Source organism: Dendrobates tinctorius, unplaced genomic scaffold, assembly GCF_039654945.1.
Source record: "Dendrobates tinctorius isolate UK_male_01 unplaced genomic scaffold, ASM3965494v1 ptg000231l, whole genome shotgun sequence".
NCBI lineage: Eukaryota > Metazoa > Chordata > Amphibia > Anura > Dendrobatidae > Dendrobates > Dendrobates tinctorius.
Genome location: NW_027361898.1, coordinates 7,711,331 through 7,733,787, shown reverse-complemented (window position 1 = coordinate 7,733,787; position 22,457 = coordinate 7,711,331).

Genomic DNA, 22,457 nt, shown 5'->3' with positions numbered 1-22,457 from the left:
GATTCAAAATCTTTAAGGAGGCACTCCCTGATAAAATCAAGGAACCACTGGCAATTGGAAACGGCCAGCCACTGATGGAAGAAGTTCAAAAGCCTCCCCCACGACGTCGGAGTCATTGTTTGTCCTGGTGCTGCTGTTGGGGGACAAGAATGTTCTTGCCTTTGCCCTTACCATAGCTCCACCTCCCTATCTTTCCTTTACCCCTGGCCTGAGAGGTCTGAGGCAGAGAGGAAGAAAAAAAAAACACTTCTTGGCAGGCTTCTGCTCAGGAAGAGTCTTCTTTTTGTCTGTGGCCTTTTCTAGTATGTCATCAAGGGCTGGACCAAAGACATATTCACCTTTGAAGGGAATGGAGCAAAGTTTAACCTTGGAAGTGACATCCCCACTACACATTTTAAGCCACAGGGCCCTCTTCATGGAGTTGGACTGGACTAAAGACCTAGCAGCGATACGAACAGATTTGGCAGAAGCATCCGCCAGGAATCCAGTTGCATTTTTAAGCAGTAGAAGGGAGTCTAGTAACTCTGCTCTTGAGGTCCCTTGATTGATATGAACCTCCAATTGATCCATCCACCAAAAGAGGGATCTGGCAACACAGGTGGAAGCTATATTCGTTCTTAGTGAGGAAGTGGAGGTCTCCCAGGTCCTCGAAAGGGAGTGCAGTCTTTCTAGCTACTCTTTCCAACTGTACATCTACTTTAGGGACATCCCAGGCAACTTATTCACCTTCTAGAGGGAACCTATGCTTATGTTCCGAGGGGATACTCAGCCGCTTTTCCGGAAACTCCCACTCTTGAGAGATCATATTCATGATGTTATCATGGACCGGGAACCCAATTTGCCTCCCCACCTTAAACCCTCCAAACATTTCATCTTGTACTGTTTGGGGAACCTGTACCTCCTCCAAGCCCATGGTGGTCCGGACTGCGCTAATTCATTCCTCCATATATTCCATGGAGAAAAAATTTTTTTTAGACTCAGATATTTTATGGGATGATGATCCCCATTTTTCTGAAACTGAGCCATAAGAGTCCACGGACCCTGAGTCAGAGTCCTCAATTTGGAGCTTCCTTTTCTTAGGGGAAGAAGGTCCTGGAGAAGAAGGAGGAGCGGCAGGTTTAAAGGCAGCCAAGGAGGATTGTACCTCCTGCTTGACTAAGGTACGGATTTCATCCAGGAGAGAGGGATGTTCGGCCCATACACTTCAGACATAGTTTCTTCTCCCATCTAGATGGAAGCTTCTTGATGCAAAGGGCACATTTAAGGACCTTCTTAGCCGAGTTTTTGTGGGTAGACTTGTCTCCCTAGGGAGAGAAGCGTAACTAATAGGGACCCACTCACTACCCTGACTAGGACCCCCCACCACCACCACAGACTTACTGAGGCTGGGACAGCGCTGGGCTCTGCAGATGCAGGGCAGGAGCAGACACGCCATCCATACTTTAAGGGATTTAGCCTAGCTGGAGGTGTCTTCCGGCAGGTTTATATAACGATAAACCCTGCTCTCAGCACCAAGTTTTACTCCCCTCCTCCTCTCCTGGGTCCTAAGCAGACGTCAAAATCTTCAGCGTGCTCTGCACGCCATTTGGGCGACCGGAGGCTCAAAGAGCCGAAACTGGAAGTATATGCTTTCCAGCGTGGAACGCAAGGCGCGGAAGTGCTGACGTCACTTCTGGGTCGCCGAACAGTGCGCTGAGGAGGAGGAAAGCCGGAGAGCTCAGGGAGTACTCCGGCTAAGGGGGATCACTGGCCCGATTTACCCCCTTAGCAAGGGCGCAGGTAGGCCAGGAAGGTCCCGTGTTCTCCCTGAGAGGGGGAAACGGGAGCAGACTGGAGGAGGAAGGCAGAGCCCATGACCACCACTGCCCGGCATCAGGAAAAAAAACAGGTACACTGCAGCGCCGGTCACGCAGCATACCCAACAGAAGAAAACCTCTCCTTTCCCCATGGAGGACAGGAAAGACACTGGTGTATAGGAGGTGGGAGGGGCTTTTAACCTCTTTGTGTTTCCTGTCCCCGATTAGGGTGTGGAGACAACCTCCTATGCTGTTGTGGAAGGTGACTGGAGAAAAAAAGAATTCTAGCCCCCCTTCCCCCCCAAAAAAAAGAGTAAAAAGCAATCATAATATCGTATGTACTCAAAAATAGTAAAATAAAAGCTGCAGGTCGTAATAATCACACACATGGAAGGAAAGAAAAACACAAGCCCTGATACAGCTCCATGGCAAGAAAAAAAATTAAATCTGTGTATTTTTCTGAGATGTGAGACATGGTGACTTTTCTGTAGGGAAGCAATGTTAAAAGTAAATTATTAAAAAGAATTAAATAAACCTTTTCAATGTTTTTCAGATTTGGCTGCAGTGAGAACATGGAAACCCTGGATATTGATTTTCGGAAAAGTTCTGTGCTTCTTCCCACTCGCTGCCCTCCTGATCATCATCTATGTTAGAGGATGAGAGCTTCATTTCAGGAAAATCCATATACTGGATAGACTAGTTGCACTTAAAGGTGTTGTATGACTTGAGGATCCCCATACTGAGACAACAGCAGTGTATTGCTGCCAATGGGAACACTACGATTAAAGGCTTATTCCTCAAAAATTAAGTTATCACCTATCTATAGGATGATGATTGCTGGGAATCCGACCATTGGAACCCCCAGAGATACCAAGATCAGGGCTCTGCAGCTCTATCCTGACAACTGGAGAGGTGTACATGTTCGGCCTTCGCTCAATTCACTGTCCATGGGACTGATGGAAATAGCAGAGTGCTGTTCCATAGACAAAGAATGAAGCAGAGGCTGAGAATGCACACTGTGACGTCACTCAAGATGGGGTTGCAAAGCCCCAGTTTCAGGATCTCGGGGGGTCTTAGTGGTCGGATTCACAGCAATCTGTAAATTATACCCTAACCTATGGATAACAACCAAGACACCACATCAACTATGGGGTCCCCTATAGCAGTCCACACTGATCACCAGTCTATAGCTGGAAGGGGAGATGTAATGTAAAAGTAACAGTCAGCAGATTAGTTGGGTAAGATAACAAAAAGGATGAGAATGGAGCACAGCCATATAAATAGATGCAATTAAAGATGTTGTCCGGGCTGAAATGAAAAGACTGCATAGAGTGACTGCATAATAACAAATCGCAACAGCATGTGGTACACAAACTCTCACCATTCCCATGTATGCGAAGTGCAAGTGAGTAGTCACGTGATCGCATGTATACGATTTACTCTTCCTGTGCTTTTCTCAATAGACGAGAATTGAGGAGTTCAGTGGGCAATTCAATGGTCCCATAGTGTGACTGGAGACTTTTCATTTCAACCCGGAAAACACTTATATTTTGCTATATATTAGTGATATTTTATGCTGTATTTTTCTAATGTAACATATACAAGTGCTTCTCACTAAATTAAAATATCATCTAAAAGTTAATTTATTTTAGTTCTTCAATACAAAAAGTGAAACTCTATTCTATAGAGTCATTACACGCAGAATGATCTATTTCAAGTGCTTATTTCTGTTTATGTTAAAGATTATGTCTTACAGACAATGAAAACCCAAAAGTCTTAAAATAGATGTCACGATCCAATTCTTGGAGCCGTGTCAGCTTCTGGATTAAAGCATGTAAACCTTTTGCCCCCGGTGGCCACGGGTGTCATTGCATCCTAATAGTTGCTTTGGTTACCTTTTGCCCCCAGTGGCCACAAGTGTCATTGCACTTGATGTTTTCTTTGCTTTGCCTTTTGCCCCCGGTGGTCACTGGGGTTATAGCAGCTTTTTGGCCCCTGATCATTTGACCATTCCCTTTTCCTATATAGGGTCACATGGTCTATGAGCAGGTGTTGGTGATAGCCTCCTTTTGGGATTCCTACCACGGAGAAGGGAGCAGCTGGCTGAGGTGTGAAGCCACTGCAGAAACCTGGTGAAGTTAGCAGCTGGCTTGAAGGTTGGAGTCACTGCTGAAACTGGTGTTGAACTCTGTCTGCCCGGTGTCCACAGCAGAGTGAGATGGTGAAGGTGGCAGTTGGCTCTGAGGTGTCGAGCCACTGCGAAAAGTTAATCCGGTGATGCACTCTGCTGCCTGGTGCTGCAGCAGAACAAGATAAGTGTTTTTAGTGTTTCCCCTGTTTGTATTTTTCCCTGGTGTGTATTAGTACAGCGGTGGGGCCAGTGCCTGCACCACCCAGCTCCCTAGCAAGGGATAGGTGTAGGGTGTGCTAGGGTGACAGGCATCCGGCTCAGGGACAGGTGAGGAGCCTGTATAGGGAACGTTAGGAGTGTGAGGGACACTGACTCAGGGGAGTGCAGGAGGTCTCCACGTCCCCGTTCCCTATCGCAGGGCCCACCGTTGTAACTGTTTCCCCTTCCCCCGTGTCTTGTTGTTTCAGTTACCAGCCTGCGGGTCGTGTTACATGTGCCAGTTTTGTTGTTTTAGTTACCGACCTGCGGGTCGTGTTACACAGGACGGGTCCACGTGACAATAGATCACTCTGTGTATAATATCTTTATATAATATGAGTTTCACTTTGTGTATTGAAGAACTGAAATAAATTAACTTTTTGATGATATTCTAATTTAGTGAGAAGCACTTGTATATTTCATACATCACATATCTATTTGTATATTAGATCTAATGCTTACCAGGTATTGTCTATATCATGTTATATATTGAGGATTCTATATATTTTACACTATATAGTTTCCACTTAATATTTGCAATATATCCCAGTGAGATTACACTATATTTTAATATCTATTACATACCAGATCTTTCCACATCAATGACAATTTATCACTCATCTATTTTATTATATCTGTGTCACGTTCTAGATCCACTATATTGATCACCTGGGTTCTATAATAAAATAGCGACCTCTACAGTTCTGTCATTTTGTGGGACATTGATCATTGCGATTGCGCTTAAATTTGTGACATTTCATTGCCAAACACATTTTATAGGTGGTCATAAACTTGTAAATAACTCATGAAAGAATAAAGTTATGTTAAAACCAAGCACACCATTGTTTTTCTTGTCAAATTCTCAATAAGTTTGATGTATCACATGACCCTCTCCCCATTGAAAAAAATAAAATTGGATCAAAAATGGCCAATTTCAAAATGGCCGCCATGGTCACCACCCATCTTGAAAAGTTTCCCCCCTCCCATATACTAATGTGCCACAAACAGGAAGTTGATATCACCAACCATTCCCATTTTATTTAGGTGTATCCATATAAATGGCCCACCCTGTAGATGTCATGATCCAGGCCTGTTTTTTTGCCTTGTCTCTCCTTTCCTGGTCTGGTCATGTCCGTGGTTAATTTTCCCAGCCTCGTTCCTGTGTCTGGTCTTCTATATCTCTGTGCTGCAACCTGTGTGCAGTGCCAGTTATATTGCTTGCCTTTGGCGTGTGTAGCTGGCTCTGGTGAGTTCCTGATCTGTCCTGCTGTGTACACCTGACTCTACCCACGTCTTTTTACCTTCCTCCTAACCGCCCCCGATCCTTATTTCCCTGTGTTTTCGGGTTCCCCGGTATTTGACTTTGGCTCGTCCCTGACCTGATCTGTCTCTCCCTTCTGATACCTCTGCTATTGACCGGCGCTGACCTTTGACTCTCTCTACTTACTCTGTGTTTTGGATTCCCCTTTGTACTACGTTACTTCTGGTATTGACTCGGCTCTCTGACCATTCCGCTGCCACCTAGTGGTTGCTTCGCTGTAATTCTGCTGGTCTGCATTGCTGGATATTCAGCTCATTCTCCACTCTGCTGCCATCTAGTGAAGATTGTGTTACTCTGCATTAACCCTCAGTATTACAGCGTGACACTAGATACCATTAATACCTACGCCTAAACTTAAAAAACGATGAGAAAAGGGAACACAGAAAACCTTTTAGCGTGATGTATGACACATTTATGAACTGGATTTCTGCATAAAAGTTGTTATAAAGTCTTTAAAAGAAATCAAGGCACAAGCATTTATTTTGCAAATATTTTTCACTTTCAGATACTCACAATTTGTGCAAAAACATAAAAATTGAGTACTTGCGACACACCGGTCTTCAGCCTTTATCTAACACTGGAAAGTGTATAAATGGGACATGAGTAGAGTTGAGTGAAACGAGTTGGCCAAATTCAGAATCCGCCGACTTTTGCTAAAGTCGGGTTTCGCCGATCGAAACCCGACCATAGCATGAGGTCGCCGACTTGAGCGCCAAAGTCGCGTTTCAAATAATGCTTCCAGTGCCTTTTCTCAGCTAATGAAGGACGCACACTGTGGGCAACGCGATTATGTCGGCAGCGGCCCTCACCATGTTAGAGAAGGGCATGCAAGGGATTGGCTGGCTTTGTGTGGCGTCACAGTGCCTATAAAAGGTCGTGACCGCCGACCGCCATCTTACTTCTGCCGATCTTAGCATAGGGAGAGGTTGGTGCTGATCGTTCTCAATAGGGAGAGTGTCTAGGCAGGGAAAAAGTATAAAAAATTGCTTGTGCTGATAGCGAATGTCACTGTAAAACACAACTGTATAGTGTGCAGTGACAGGGGAGGATATATTTGTGTGCAGCAGCTCTGTTGGTTATTAGGCTGCCTTATAAGGCTCCCTGATAGCTGCATTGCTGTTTGCACACTGCTGTGCAGACTGCTTTTGTAAAAGCAAAAATCCTTTTATTCCTTTTTTTCTGCACAGTAGATACTGAGCGTACATTTTTTCACACACTGTATAGAGGTGTACGCTCCTCACACACTACCGTGTACCGGCTGGTATCACGGACAAATACATGCAATATGTGTGTGACTCCGTAAAAAAATACACGGAGATTAACATTTTTCCATACATACACCGTATAGAGGTGTCCGATTCTCAAACAGTATCGGATATCTGGTGTTCTTAGTTAATACGGTCACATCTCCACAGAGTCAGCGTGTGTGTGACACTCCATAAATGTGGCGCCCCTGAGACTCAGTCGCCACAGAGGTACTGCACCTTCTCCTAAGGTGTAGTGCCCCACAATCCAGGTAAGGTGGGAACTCCTTGCCACACTCCAACACCTGCATCCCACACACAGGATAGTTCAGCAGGGTCACATTGCAGCTTTAGGCTCGGGGTGTGTAGCAGAGCACCTTTCGTGGAACCCTGCTTCGTAACACGAGATGTGCTGGGAGGTGGGTGGAGTTAGTATAAAAAGAAGGGGAAAGATAGGAATACAGGTCAGTCCCTGAGGAGGACAGTCTGAAGTCAGTCCCGTAAGGTCGGTCTCAGAGCAGTCTGAGAGGAGAGGAAGGAAGCCACTCAGTGAGGAGTGGGAGTCCCTGGAAGAAGGGATGGAGGAAGGAGTGCTGCAGCTACCTCAGTGACCTGAGCCAGCTGGCATGGGAAAGGAAAGAGAAAGAGAGACCTAGAACTGTAACCTGCATTTCCATAAGAGAGAGAAAGACAAGTACGGAACAAAGTGGAAAGAGAACAGAGAGGAGGAGTGGGTTGGAGAGGAACCCTGTCTATAGGTTCTCAGCGCAATGCCGGGGCCCGGTCCCCGAGGTTGTACGGACACTTATGGTTCTGCAGCAGACACCGGTGGAGTAGTTGGCTGTAAATGCATTACTCCCATCAAAGACTTGGGACACAACAGCGAACTGATAGAGAGCCGGGATTCAGGAGAAGGGAGTCCCCGAAGCAGGCTACAGCTGTCTGTCATACAAGTGAGAGTTGTTAGGAACATCTGACAGGAGGAACTTCAGAGAACCACGGTACTGGAGCTCTTCATACTAAAAGGCGCAATAGAGGAGTCATTCAGGAAGGCACATGTTGGCGGGGTGCTGGCGGGGAGAGTCCTATCTTGCCTGGAGGTTGGCTGGGCCTCTGCCCCGGAAGACACGGTACCGAAGCAGGCACCTGTGTGCACTACGAACTGTAAGTAAAGCTTTGAAACTGCAAGCTCTGGTGTCCTCCATTCATTCCCGCATCAGCACCGCTACATTTGGGTATCAACATCTACACCATCAGGTGCCCCTACTCCTCCATCGCACCTACACTGCCCTGGGGCTACAGCTCTACCTGTGGGGAGCTATACCATCTTTTTTGCATCACACCATCAGTCCCAGTGGATCTGCACGCAGCGTTGGCTTACCATCTTACTTGCCTAACACCACGGGTGGCGTCACGAACTTTTCATATAAACTACACTACAAACATCACCGCCATTGATATTGGGCGCCCAGGGCCACGGACCGGGTCACCGCTGCTGTGACACCACATCATCATCCCCTGGTACCGAGTACCCTGCAGCCCTGGGCGAAGCCGGCGGGGGCGACCCATAAATACATATACGGACATTTCCATTTCTCCAGACACTGTATTGACTGCTGTCCGATTCTCAAACAGTATCGGATATCTGGTGTTCTTAGTTATTACGGTCACATCTCCACAGAGTCAGCGTGTGTGTGACACTCTGTAAATACATATTCAGACATTTCTATTTCTCCAGACTCCATATTGACTGCTGTCCGATTCTCAAGCAGTATCGGATATCTGATGTTCTTAGTTATTACAGTCGCTTCTCCACAGAGTCAGCGTATGTGTGTGACACTCTGTAAATACATATACAGACATTTCCATTTCTCCAGACACTGTATTGACTGCTGTCTGATTCTCAAACAGTATCGGATATCTGGTGTTCTTAGTTACTACAGTCACATCTCCACAGAGTCAGCGTATGTGTGTGACACTCCATAAACACATATACGGACATTTCCATTTCTCCATACACCGTATTGACTGCTGTCCGATTCTCAAACAGTATCGGATATCTGGTGTTCTTAGTTATTATGGTCACATCTCCACAGAGTCAGCGTGTGTGTGTGACACTCCGTAAATACATATACAGATATTTCCATTTCTCCATACACCGTATTGACTGCTGTCCGATTCTCAAACAGTATCGGATATCTGGTATTCTTAGTTATTACGGTCACATTGCCACAGAGTCAGCGTGTGTGTGACATTCCGTAAATACATATACGGACATTTCCATTTCTCCTGACACCGTATTGACTGTTGTCCGATTCTCAAACAGTATCTGGTGTTCTTAGTTAATACGGTCACATCTCCACAGAGTCATCGTGTGTGTGTGACACTCCGTAAATGCATATATGGACATTTCCATTTCTCCATACACCGTATTGACTGTTGTCCAATTCTCAAACAGTATCGTATATCTGGTGTTCTTAGTTATTATGGTCTCATCTCCACAGAGTCAGCGTGTGTGTGTGACACTCCATAAATACATATACAGACATTTCCATTTCTTTATACACTGTATTGAGCAGTCCGATTGTCAAACAGTATCGGATATCTGGTGTTCTTATTACTGTCACATCTACACAGAGTCAGCGTGTGTTTGTGACATTCCGTCAATACATATACGGAGATTGACATTTTCACCAACAACGTATACAGCTGTACACTTCTGATACAGTACCGTATATCTGGTTGTTGGATTACTGTCAAATACATACTGGGTGAGCGTCTTTGACTCCCAAAATATATACGGAGATTTCACTTTTTACATACACCTTACACAGCTGTACGCTCCGCATACAGTAGCATTTCTCTGCTGGTATTTTTGGTACATTTTCCCAAACATGAGGAAGTCTGGTGGAAGAGGCCACGGACATGGGCTGGGGGGGCACAGGGTACTGATGATGGTGGTGGTGGTGGATCGTCTGGTTCTGGCAAAAACACAATAGCAGCTAAGGCAGGAGATGTTGAGCCTGCGTCATCGTCTGGCACAAAAAGGCCTTTAAGGTTCCCTTGTCTGGGAGTAGGTAAACCGCTTTTAAAGCCGGAGCATCACGAACAGGTTTTGGCTTACATTGCCGAAACAGCCTCCAGCTCTATTGCCTCCTGTTCTGAAGTTACAAAAACTGCAAGCACAGAGTCATCAGTGCAGGCCTCTGGTCAGGAACAACACCTTTCGTTGGGTCCTTCACCCACACCAAAAGTGAAGGCTGCTGCAGCACACACTTCAGATTACTCCATGGAGCGTTTTTCACATACCATTCCTGGGTTATCAAGTCAAATCCTGAATTCCCCAGTCCAAGATGAATCTGACATGGAGTGCACTGATGCACAGCAACTGCTAGATGAATCTGCTGGTACATTCACCCACAGCACTACATTGCCCTCGCAGTCTACTGAGCCCGAATCAGACCCTGATGAAACTCAGGTGCTCCTTCCGGCATACTATACCACCTTACACAGTGACACAGAGGAAGGTACAGAGGAAGGTGCAGATGACATTGAAGACGAGATCATGTATGACCCAGTTGTTGACCCGGATTGGCATCCATTGGGGGTAGAGGGTGCTGGTGACAATAGGCCAGAACAGGAGAAGGATCTACATTATCCTGGAGAACACCCTTGGCACTGACGAGATGCCGAAGGGGAGCACATTGTATTGGTAGTGCCTGACCTGCTGGTTTTGTAAGACTGCAAACCTCAGGTACTTCCTGTGGCAAGGGTGAATTGGAACATGAAAATAAGCATCCTTCAGGTCAATGGTCACCATAAAATAGTGGGGTCCTATTAGTGGAATTGCCATTTTCACTGTCTCCATCTTGAACCTTTGGTATACAATATGATGGTTGAGACCCTTCAGATTTATTATAATGCACGCATCTCCAGAAGGTTTCTTCACGACAAAGAGGCGGGAGTAGTGACCTCTTCCCCACTCATCCATGGGCACTGAAGAGATTGCTTTTGACTTTAGCAGATCCTGAAGACCCTATAACAGTAGGTCTTGGGCGGGATCACTGGGATGGAAGGGACGTGACTCTTAGACCCCGAGGAGGGGAGGATTCAAAATCTTTAAGGAGGCACTCCCTGATAAAATCAAGGAACCACTGGCAATTGGAAACGGCCAGCCACTGATGGAAGAAGTTCAAAAGCCTCCCCCACGACGTCGGAGTCATTGTTTGTCCTGGTGCTGCTGTTGGGGGACAAGAATGTTCTTGCCTTTGCCCTTACCATAGCTCCACCTCCCTATCTTTCCTTTACCCCTGGCCTGAGAGGTCTGAGGCAGAGAGGAAGAAAAAAAAAACACTTCTTGGCAGGCTTCTGCTCAGGAAGAGTCTTCTTTTTGTCTGTGGCCTTTTCTAGTATGTCATCAAGGGCTGGACCAAAGACATATTCACCTTTGAAGGGAATGGAGCAAAGTTTAACCTTGGATGTGACATCCCCACTACACATTTTAAGCCACAGGGCCCTCTTCATGGAGTTGGACTGGACTAAAGACCTAGCAGCGATACGAACAGATTTGGCAGAAGCATCCGCCAGGAATCCAGTTGCATTTTTAAGCAGTAGAAGGGAGTCTAGTAACTCTGCTCTTGAGGTCCCTTGATTGATATGAACCTCCAATTGATCCATCCACCAAAAGAGGGACACAGGTGGAAGCTATATTCGTTCTTAGTGAGGAAGTGGAGGTCTCCCAGGTCCTCGAAAGGGAGTGCAGTCTTTCTAGCTACTCTTGCCAACTGTACATCTACTTTAGGGACATCCCAGGCAACTTATTCACCTTCTAGAGGGAACCTATGCTTATGTTCCGAGGGGATACTCAGCCGCTTTTCCGGAAACTCCCACTCTTGAGAGATCATATTCATGATGTTATCATGGACCGGGAACCCAATCTGCCTCCCCACCTTAAACCCTCCAAACATTTCATCTTGTACTGTTTGGGGAACCTGTACCTCCTCCAAGCCCATGGTGGTCCGGACTGCGCTAATTCATTCCTCCATATATTCCATGGAGAAAAAATATTTTTTAGACTCAGATATTTTATGGGATGATGATCCCCATTTTTCTGAAACTGAGCCATAAGAGTCCACGGACCCTGAGTCAGAGTCCTCAATTTGGAGCTTCCTTTTCTTAGGGGAAGAAGGTCCTGGAGAAGAAGGAGGAGCGGCAGGTGTAAAGGCAGCCAAGGAGGATTGTACCTCCTGCTTGACCAAGGTACGGATTTCATCCAGGAGAGAGGGATGTTCGGCCCATACACTTCAGACATAGTTTCTTCTCCCATCTAGATGGAAGCTTCTTGATGCAAAGGGCACATTTAAGGACCTTCTTAGCTGAGTTTTTGTGGGTAGACTTGTCTCCCTAGGGAGAGAAGCGTAACTAATAGGGACCCACTCACTACCCTGACTAGGACCCCCCACCACCACCACAGACTTACTGAGGCTGGGACAGCGCTGGGCTCTGCAGATGCAGGGCAGGAGCAGACACGCCATCCATACTTTAAGGGATTTAGCCTAGCTGGAGGTGTCTTCCGGCAGGTTTATATAACGATAAACCCTGCTCTCAGCACCAAGTTTTACTCCCCTCCTCCTCTCCTGGGTCCTAAGCAGACGTCAAAATCTTCAGCGTGCTCTGCACGCCATTTGGGCGACCAGAGGCTCAAAGAGCCGAAACTGGAAGTATATGCTTTCCAGCGTGGAACGCAAGGCGCGGAAGTGCTGACGTCACTTCTGGGTCGCCGAACAGTGCGCTGAGGAGGAGGAAAGCCGGAGAGCTCAGGGAGTACTCCGGCTAAGGGGGATCACTGGCCCGATTTACCCCCTTAGCAAGGGCGCAGGTAGGCCAGGAAGGTCCCGTGTTCTCCCTGAGAGGGGGAAACGGGAGCAGACTGGAGGAGGAAGGCAGAGCCCATGACCACCACTGCCCGGCATCAGGAAAAAAAACAGGTACACTGCAGCGCCGGTCACGCAGCATACCCAACAGAAGAAAACCTCTCCTTTCCCCATGGAGGACAGGAAAGACACTGGTGTATAGGAGGTGGGAGGGGCTTTTAACCTCTTTGTGTTTCCTGTCCCCCATTAGGGTGTGGAGACAACCTCCTATGCTGTTGTGGAAGGTGACTGGAGAAAAAAAGAATTCTAGCCCCCCTTCCCCCCAAAAAAAAAGAGTAAAAAGCAATCATAATATCGTATGTACTCAAAAATAGTAAAATAAAAGCTGCAGGTCGTAATAATCACACACATGGAAGGAAAGAAAAACACAAGCCCTGATACAGCTCCATGGCAAGAAAAAAAATTAAATCTGTGTATTTTTCTGAGATGTGAGACATGGTGACTTTTCTGTAGGGAAGCAATGTTAAAAGTAAATTATTAAAAAGAATTAAATAAACCTTTTCAATGTTTTTCAGATTTGGCTGCAGTGAGAACATGGAAACCCTGGATATTGATTTTCGGAAAAGTTCTGTGCTTCTTTCCACTCGCTGCCCTCCTGATCATCATCTATGTTAGAGGATGAGAGCTTCATTTCAGGAAAATCCATATACTGGATAGACTAGTTGCACTTAAAGGTGTTGTATGACTTGAGGATCCCCATACTGAGACAACAGCAGTGTATTGCTGCCAATGGGAACACTACGATTAAAGGCTTATTCCTCAAAAATTAAGTTATCACCTATCTATAGGATGATGATTGCTGGGAATCCGACCATTGGAACCCCCAGAGATACCAAGATCAGGGCTCTGCAGCTCTATCCTGACAACTGGAGAGGTGTACATGTTCGGCCTTCGCTCAATTCACTGTCCATGGGACTGATGGAAATAGCAGAGTGCTGTTCCATAGACAAAGAATGAAGCAGAGGCTGAGAATGCACACTGTGACGTCACTCAAGATGGGGTTGCAAAGCCCCAGTTTCAGGATCTCGGGGGGTCTTAGTGGTCGGATTCACAGCAATCTGTAAATTATACCCTAACCTATGGATAACAACCAAGACACCACATCAACTATGGGGTCCCCTATAGCAGTCCACACTGATCACCAGTCTATAGCTGGAAGGGGAGATGTAATGTAAAAGTAACAGTCAGCAGATTAGTTGGGTAAGATAACAAAAAGGATGAGAATGGAGCACAGCCATATAAATAGATGCAATTAAAGATGTTGTCCGGGCTGAAATGAAAAGACTGCATAGAGTGACTGCATAATAACAAATCGCCACAGCATGTGGTACACAAACTCTCACCATTCCCATGTATGCGAAGTGCAAGTGAGTAGTCACGTGATTGCATGTATACGATTTACTCGTCCTGTGCTTTTCTCAATAGACGAGAATTGAGGAGTTCAGTGGGCAATTCAATGGTCCCATAGTGTGACTGGAGACTTTTCATTTCAACCCGGAAAACACTTATATTTTGCTATATATTAGTGATATTTTATGCTGTATTTTTCTAATGTAACATATACAAGTGCTTCTCACTAAATTAAAATATCATCTAAAAGTTAATTTATTTTAGTTCTTCAATACAAAAAGTGAAACTCTATTCTATAGAGTCATTACACGCAGAATGATCTATTTCAAGTGCTTATTTCTGTTTATGTTAAAGATTATGTCTTACAGACAATGAAAACCCAAAAGTCTTAAAATAGATGTCACGATCCAATTCTTGGAGCCGTGTCAGCTTCTGGATTAAAGCATGTAAACCTTTTGCCCCCGGTGGCCACGGGTGTCATTACATCCTAATAGTTGCTTTGGTTACCTTTTGCCCCCAGTGGCCACAAGTGTCATTGCACTTGATGTTTTCTTTGCTTTGCCTTTTGCCCCCGGTGGTCACTGGGGTTATAGCAGCTTTTTGGCCCCTGATCATTTGACCATTCCCTTTTCCTATATAGGGTCACATGGTCTATGAGCAGGTGTTGGTGATAGCCTCCTTTTGGGATTCCTACCACGGAGAAGGGAGCAGCTGGCTGAGGTGTGAAGCCACTGCAGAAACCTGGTGAAGTTAGCAGCTGGCTTGAAGGTTGGAGTCACTGCTGAAACTGGTGTTGAACTCTGTCTGCCCGGTGTCCACAGCAGAGTGAGATGGTGAAGGTGGCAGTTGGCTCTGAGGTGTCGAGCCACTGCGAAAAGTTAATCCGGTGATGCACTCTGCTGCCTGGTGCTGCAGCAGAACAAGATAAGTGTTTTTAGTGTTTCCCCTGTTTGTATTTTTCCCTGGTGTGTATTAGTACAGCGGTGGGGCCAGTGCCTGCACCACCCAGCTCCCTAGCAAGGGATAGGTGTAGGGTGTGCTAGGGTGACAGGCATCCGGCTCAGGGACAGGTGAGGAGCCTGTATAGGGAACGTTAGGAGTGTGAGGGACACTGACTCAGGGGAGTGCAGGAGGTCTCCACGTCCCCGTTCCCTATCGCAGGGCCCACCGTTGTAACTGTTTCCCCTTCCCCCGTGTCTTGTTGTTTCAGTTACCAGCCTGCGGGTCGTGTTACATGTGCCAGTTTTGTTGTTTTAGTTACCGACCTGCGGGTCGTGTTACACAGGACGGGTCCACGTGACAATAGATCACTCTGTGTGTAATATCTCTATATAATATGAGTTTCACTTTGTGTATTGAAGAACTGAAATAAATTAACTTTTTGATGATATTCTAATTTAGTGAGAAGCACTTGTATATTTCATACATCACATATCTATTTGTATATTAGATCTAATGCTTACCAGGTATTGTCTATATCATGTTATATATTGAGGATTCTATATATTTTACACTATATAGTTTCCACTTAATATTTGCAATATATCCCAGTGAGATTACACTATATTTTAATATCTATTACATACCAGATCTTTCCACATCAATGACAATTTATCACTCATCTATTTTATTATATCTGTGTCACGTTCTAGATCCACTATATTGATCACCTGGGTTCTATAATAAAATAGCGACCTCTACAGTTCTGTCATTTTGTGGGACATTGATCATTGCGATTGCGCTTAAATTTGTGACATTTCATTGCCAAACACATTTTATAGGTGGTCATAAACTTGTAAATAACTCATGAAAGAATAAAGTTATGTTAAAACCAAGCACACCATTGTTTTTCTTGTCAAATTCTCAATAAGTTTGATGTATCACATGACCCTCTCCCCATTGAAAAAAATAAAATTGGATCAAAAATGGCCAATTTCAAAATGGCCGCCATGGTCACCACCCATCTTGAAAAGTTTCCCCCCTCCCATATACTAATGTGCCACAAACAGGAAGTTGATATCACCAACCATTCCCATTTTATTTAGGTGTATCCATATAAATGGCCCACCCTGTAGATGTCATGATCCAGGCCTGTTTTTTTGCCTTGTCTCTCCTTTCCTGGTCTGGTCATGTCCGTGGTTAATTTTCCCAGCCTCGTTCCTGTGTCTGGTCTGCTATATCTCTGTGCTGCAACCTGTGTGCAGTGCCAGTTATATTGCTTGCCTTTGGCGTGTGTAGCTGGCTCTGGTGAGTTCCTGATCTGTCCTGCTGTGTACACCTGACTCTACCCACGTCTTTTTACCTGCCTCCTAACCGCCCCCGATCCTTATTTCCCTGTGTTTTCGGGTTCCCCGGTATTTGACTTTGGCTCGTCCCTGACCTGATCTGTCTCTCCCTTCTGATACCTCTGCTATTGACCGGCGCTGACCTTTGACTCTCTCTACTTACTCTGTGTTTTGGATTCCCCTTTGTACTACGTTACTTCTGGTATTGACTCGGCTCTCTGACCATTCCGCTGCCACCTAGTGGTTGCTTCGCTGTAATTCTGCTGGTCTGCATTGCTGGATATTCAGCTCATTCTCCACTCTGCTGCCATCTAGTGAAGATTGTGTTACTCTGCATTAACCCTCAGTATTACAGCGTGACACTAGATACCATTAATACCTACGCCTAAACTTAAAAAACGATGAGAAAAGGGAACACAGAAAACCTTTTAGCGTGATGTATGACAAATTTATGAACTGGATTTCTGCATAAAAGTTGTTATAAAGTCTTTAAAAGAAATCAAGGCACAAGCATTTATTTTGCAAATATTTTTCACTTTCAGATACTCACAATTTGTGCAAAAACATAAAAATTGAGTACTTGCGACACACCGGTCTTCAGCCTTTATCTAACACTGGAAAGTGTATAAATGGGACATGAGTAGAGTTGAGTGAAACGAGTTGGCCAAATTCAGAATCCGCCGACTTTTGCTAAAGTCGGGTTTCGCCGATCGAAACCCGACCATAGCATGAGGTCGCCGACTTGAGCGCCAAAGTCGCGTTTCAAATAATGCTTCCAGTGCCTTTTCTCAGCTAATGAAGGACGCACACTGTGGGCAACGCGATTATGTCGGCAGCGGCCCTCACCATGTTAGAGAAGGGCATGCAAGGGATTGGCTGGCTTTGTGTGGCGTCACAGTGCCTATAAAAGGCCGTGACCGCCGACCGCCATCTTACTTCTGCCGATCTTAGCATAGGGAGAGGTTGGTGCTGATCGTTCTCAATAGGGAGAGTGTCTAGGCAGGGAAAAAGTATAAAAAATTGCTTGTGCTGATAGCGAATGTCACTGTAAAACACAACTGTATAGTGTGCAGTGACAGGGGAGGATATATTTGTGTGCAGCAGCTCTGTTGGTTATTAGACTGCCTTATAAGGCTCCCTGACAGCTGCATTGCTGTTTGCACACTGCTGTGCAGACTGCTTTTGTAAAAGCAAAAATCCTTTTATTCCTTTTTTTCTGCACAGTAGATACTGAGCGTACATTTTTTCACACACTGTATAGAGGTGTACGCTCCTCACACACTACCGTGTACCGGCTGGTATCACGGACAAATACATGCAATATGTGTGTGACTCCGTAAAAAAATACACGGAGATTAACATTTTTCCATTCATACACCGTATAGAGGTGTCCGATTCTCAAACAGTATCGGATATCTGGTGTTCTTAGTTAATACGGTCACATCTCCACAGAGTCAGCGTGTGTGTGTGACACTCCATAAATGTGGCGCCCCTGAGACTCAGTCGCCACAGAGGTACTGCACCTTCTCCTAAGGTGTAGTGCCCCACAATCCAGGTAAGGTGGGAACTCCTTGCCACACTCCAACACCTGCATCCCACACACAGGATAGTTCAGCAGGGTCACATTGCAGCTTTAGGCTCGGGGTGTGTAGCAGAGCACCTTTCGTGGAACCCTGCTTCGTAACACGAGATGTGCTGGGAGGTGGGTGGAGTTAGTATAAAAAGAAGGGGAAAGATAGGATTACAGGTCAGTCCCTGAGGAGGACAGTCTGAAGTCAGTCCCGTAAGGTCGGTCTCAGAGCAGTCTGAGAGGAGAGGAAGGAAGCCACTCAGTGAGGAGTGGGAGTCCCTGGAAGAAGGGATGGAGGAAGGAGTGCTGCAGCTACCTCAGTGACCTGAGCCAGCTGGCATGGGAAAGGAAAGAGAAAGAGAGACCTAGAACTGTAACCTGCATTTCCATAAGAGAGAGAAAGACAAGTACGGAACAAAGTGGAAAGAGAACAGAGAGGAGGAGTGGGTTGGAGAGGAACCCTGTCTATAGGTTCTCAGCGCAAGGCCGGGGCCCGGTCCCCGAGGTTGTACGGACACTTATGGTTCTGCAGCAGACACCGGTGGAGTAGTTGGCTGTAAATGCATTACTCCCATCAAAGACTTGGGACACAACAGCGAACTGATAGAGAGCCGGGATTCAGGAGAAGGGAGTCCCCGAAGCAGGCTACAGCTGTCTGTCATACAAGTGAGAGTTGTTAGGAACATCTGACAGGAGGAACTTCAGAGAACCACGGTACTGGAGCTCTTCATACTAAAAGGCGCAATAGAGGAGTCATTCAGGAAGGCACATGTTGGCGGGGTGCTGGCGGGGAGAGTCCTATCTTGCCTGGAGGTTGGCTGGGCCTCTGCCCCGGAAGACACGGTACCGAAGCAGGCACCTGTGTGCACTACGAACTGTAAGTAAAGCTTTGAAACTGCAAGCTCTGGTGTCCTCCATTCATTCCCGCATCAGCACCGCTACATTTGGGTATCAACATCTACACCATCAGGTGCCCCTACTCCTCCATCGCACCTACACTGCCCTGGGGCTACAGCTCTACCTGTGGGGAGCTATACCATCTTTTTTGCATCACACCATCAGTCCCAGTGGATCTGCACGCAGCGTTGGCTTACCATCTTACTTGCCTAACACCACGGGTGGCGTCACAAACTTTTCATATAAACTACACTACAAACATCACCGCCATTCATATTGGGCGCCCAGGGCCACGGACCGGGTCACCGCTGCTGTGACACCACATCATCATCCCCTGGTACCGAGTACCCTGCAGCCCTGGGCGAAGCCGGCGGGGACGACCCATAAATACATATACGGACATTTCCATTTCTCCAGACACTGTATTGACTGCTGTCCGATTCTCAAACAGTATCGGATATCTGGTGTTCTTAGTTATTACGGTCACATCTCCACAGAGTCAGCGTGTGTGTGACACTCTGTAAATACATATTCGGACATTTCTATTTCTCCAGACTCCATATTGACTGCTGTCCGATTCTCAAGCAGTATCGGATATCTGATGTTCTTAGTTATTACAGTCGCTTCTCCACAGAGTCAGCGTATGTGTGTGACACTCTGTAAATACATATACAGACATTTCCATTTCTCCAGACACTGTATTGACTGCTGTCTGATTCTCAAACAGTATCGGATATCTGGTGTTCTTAGTTACTACAGTCACATCTCCACAGAGTCAGCGTATGTGTGTGACACTCCATAAACACATATACGGACATTTCCATTTCTCCATACACCGTATTGACTGCTGTCCGATTCTCAAACAGTATCGGATATCTGGTGTTCTTAGTTATTATGGTCACATCTCCACAGAGTCAGCGTGTGTGTGTGACACTCCGTAAATACATATACAGATATTTCCATTTCTCCATACACCGTATTGACTGCTGTCCGATTCTCAAACAGTATCGGATATCTGGTATTCTTAGTTATTACAGTCACATTGCCACAGAGTCAGCGTGTGTATGACATTCCGTAAATACATATACGGACATTTCCATTTCTCCTGACACCGTATTGACTGTTGTCCGATTCTCAAACAGTATCAGATATCTGGTGTTCTTAGTTAATACGGTCACATCTCCACAGAGTCAGCGTGTGTGTGTGACACTCCGTAAATGCATATATGGACATTTCCATTTCTCCATACACCGTATTGACTGTTGTCCAATTCTCAAACAGTATCGGATATCTGGTGTTCTTAGTTATTATGGTCTCATCTCCACAGAGTCAGCGTGTGTGTGTGACACTCCATAAATACATATACTGACATTTCCATTTCTTTATACACTGTATTGAGCAGTCCGATTGTCAAACAGTATCGGATATCTGGTGTTCTTATTACTGTCACATCTACACAGAGTCAGCGTGTGTTTGTGACATTCCGTCAATACATATACGGAGATTGACATTTTCACCAACAACGTATACAGCTGTACACTTCTGATACAGTACCGTATATCTGGTTGTTGGATTACTGTCAAATACATACTGGGTGAGCGTCTTTGACTCCCAAAATATATACGGAGATTACACTTTTTACATACACCTTACACAGCTGTACGCTCCGCATACAGTAGCATTTCTCTGCTGGTATTTTTGGTACATTTTCCCAAACATGAGGAAGTCTGGTGGAAGAGGCCACGGACATGGGCGGGGGGGCACAGGGTACTGATGATGGTGGTGGTGGTGGATCGGCTGGTTCTGGCAAAAACACAATAGCAGCTAAGGCAGGAGATGTTGAACCTGCGTCATCGTCTGGCACAAAAAGGCCTTTAAGGTTCCCTTGTCTGGGAGTAGGTAAACCGCTTTTAAAGCCGGAGCATCACGAACAGGTTTTGGCTTACATTGCCGAAACAGCCTCCAGCTCTATTGCCTCCTGTTCTGAAGTTACAAAAACTGCAAGCACAGAGTCATCAGTGCAGGCCTCTGGTCAGGAACAACACCTTTCGTTGGGTCCTTCACCCACACCAAAAGTGAAGGCTGCTGCAGCACACACTTCAGATTACTCCATGGAGCGTTTTTCACATACCATTCCTGGGTTATCAAGTCAAATCCTGAATTCCCCAGTCCAAGATGAATCTGACATGGAGTGCACTGATGCACAGCAACTGCTAGATGAATCTGCTGGTACATTCACCCACAACACTACATTGCCCTCGCAGTCTACTGAGCCCGAATCAGACCCTGATGAAACTCAGGTGCTCCTTCCGGCATACTATACCACCTTACACAGTGACACAGAGGAAGGTACAGAGGAAGGTGCAGATGACATTGAAGACGAGATCATGTATGACCCAGTTGTTGACCCGGATTGGCATCCATTGGGGGTAGAGGGTGCTGGTGACAATAGGCCAGAACAGGAGAAGGATCTACATTATCCTGGAGAACACCCTTGGCACTGACGAGATGCCGAAGGGGAGCACATTGTATTGGTAGTGCCTGACCTGCTGGTTTTGTAAGACTGCAAACCTCAGGTACTTCCTGTGGCGAGGGTGAATTGGAACATGAAAATAAGCATCCTTCAGGTCGATGGTCACCATAAAATAGTGGGGTCCTATTAGTGGAATTGCCATTTTCACTGTCTCCATCTTGAACCTTTGGTATACAATATGATGGTTGAGACCCTTCAGATTTATTATAATGCACGCATCTCCAGAAGGTTTCTTCACGACAAAGAGGCGGGAGTAGTGACCTCTTCCCCACTCATCCATGGGCACTGAAGAGATTGCTTTTGACTTTAGCAGATCCTGAAGACCCTATAACAGTAGGTCTTGGGCGGTATCACTGGGATGGAAGGGACGTGACTCTTAGACCCCGAGGAGGGGAGGATTCAAAATCTTTAAGGAGGCACTCCCTGATAAAATCAAGGAACCACTGGCAATTGGAAACGGCCAGCCACTGATGGAAGAAGTTCAAAAGCCTCCCTCACGACGTCGGAGTCATTGTTTGTCCTGGTGCTGCTGTTGGGGGACAAGAATGTTCTTGCCTTTGCCCTTACCATAGCTCCACCTCCCTATCTTTCCTTTACCCCTGGCCTGAGAGGTCTGAGGCAGAGAGGAAGAAAAAAAAAACACTTCTTGGCAGGCTTCTGCTCAGGAAGAGTCTTCTTTTTGTCTGTGGCCTTTTCTAGTATGTCATCAAGGGCTGGACCAAAGACATATTCACCTTTGAAGGGAATGGAGCAAAGTTTAACCTTGGATGTGACATCCCCACTACACATTTTAAGCCACAGGGCCCTCTTCATGGAGTTGGACTGGACTAAAGACCTAGCAGCGATACGAACAGATTTGGCAGAAGCATCCGCCAGGAATCCAGTTGCATTTTTAAGCAGTAGAAGGGAGTCTAGTAACTCTGCTCTTGAGGTCCCTTGATTGATATGAACCTCCAATTGATCCATCCACCAAAAGAGGGACACAGGTGGAAGCTATATTCGTTCTTAGTGAGGAAGTGGAGGTCTCCCAGGTCCTCGAAAGGGAGTGCAGTCTTTCTAGCTACTCTTGCCAACTGTACATCTACTTTAGGGACATCCCAGGCAACTTATTCACCTTCTAGAGGGAACCTATGCTTATG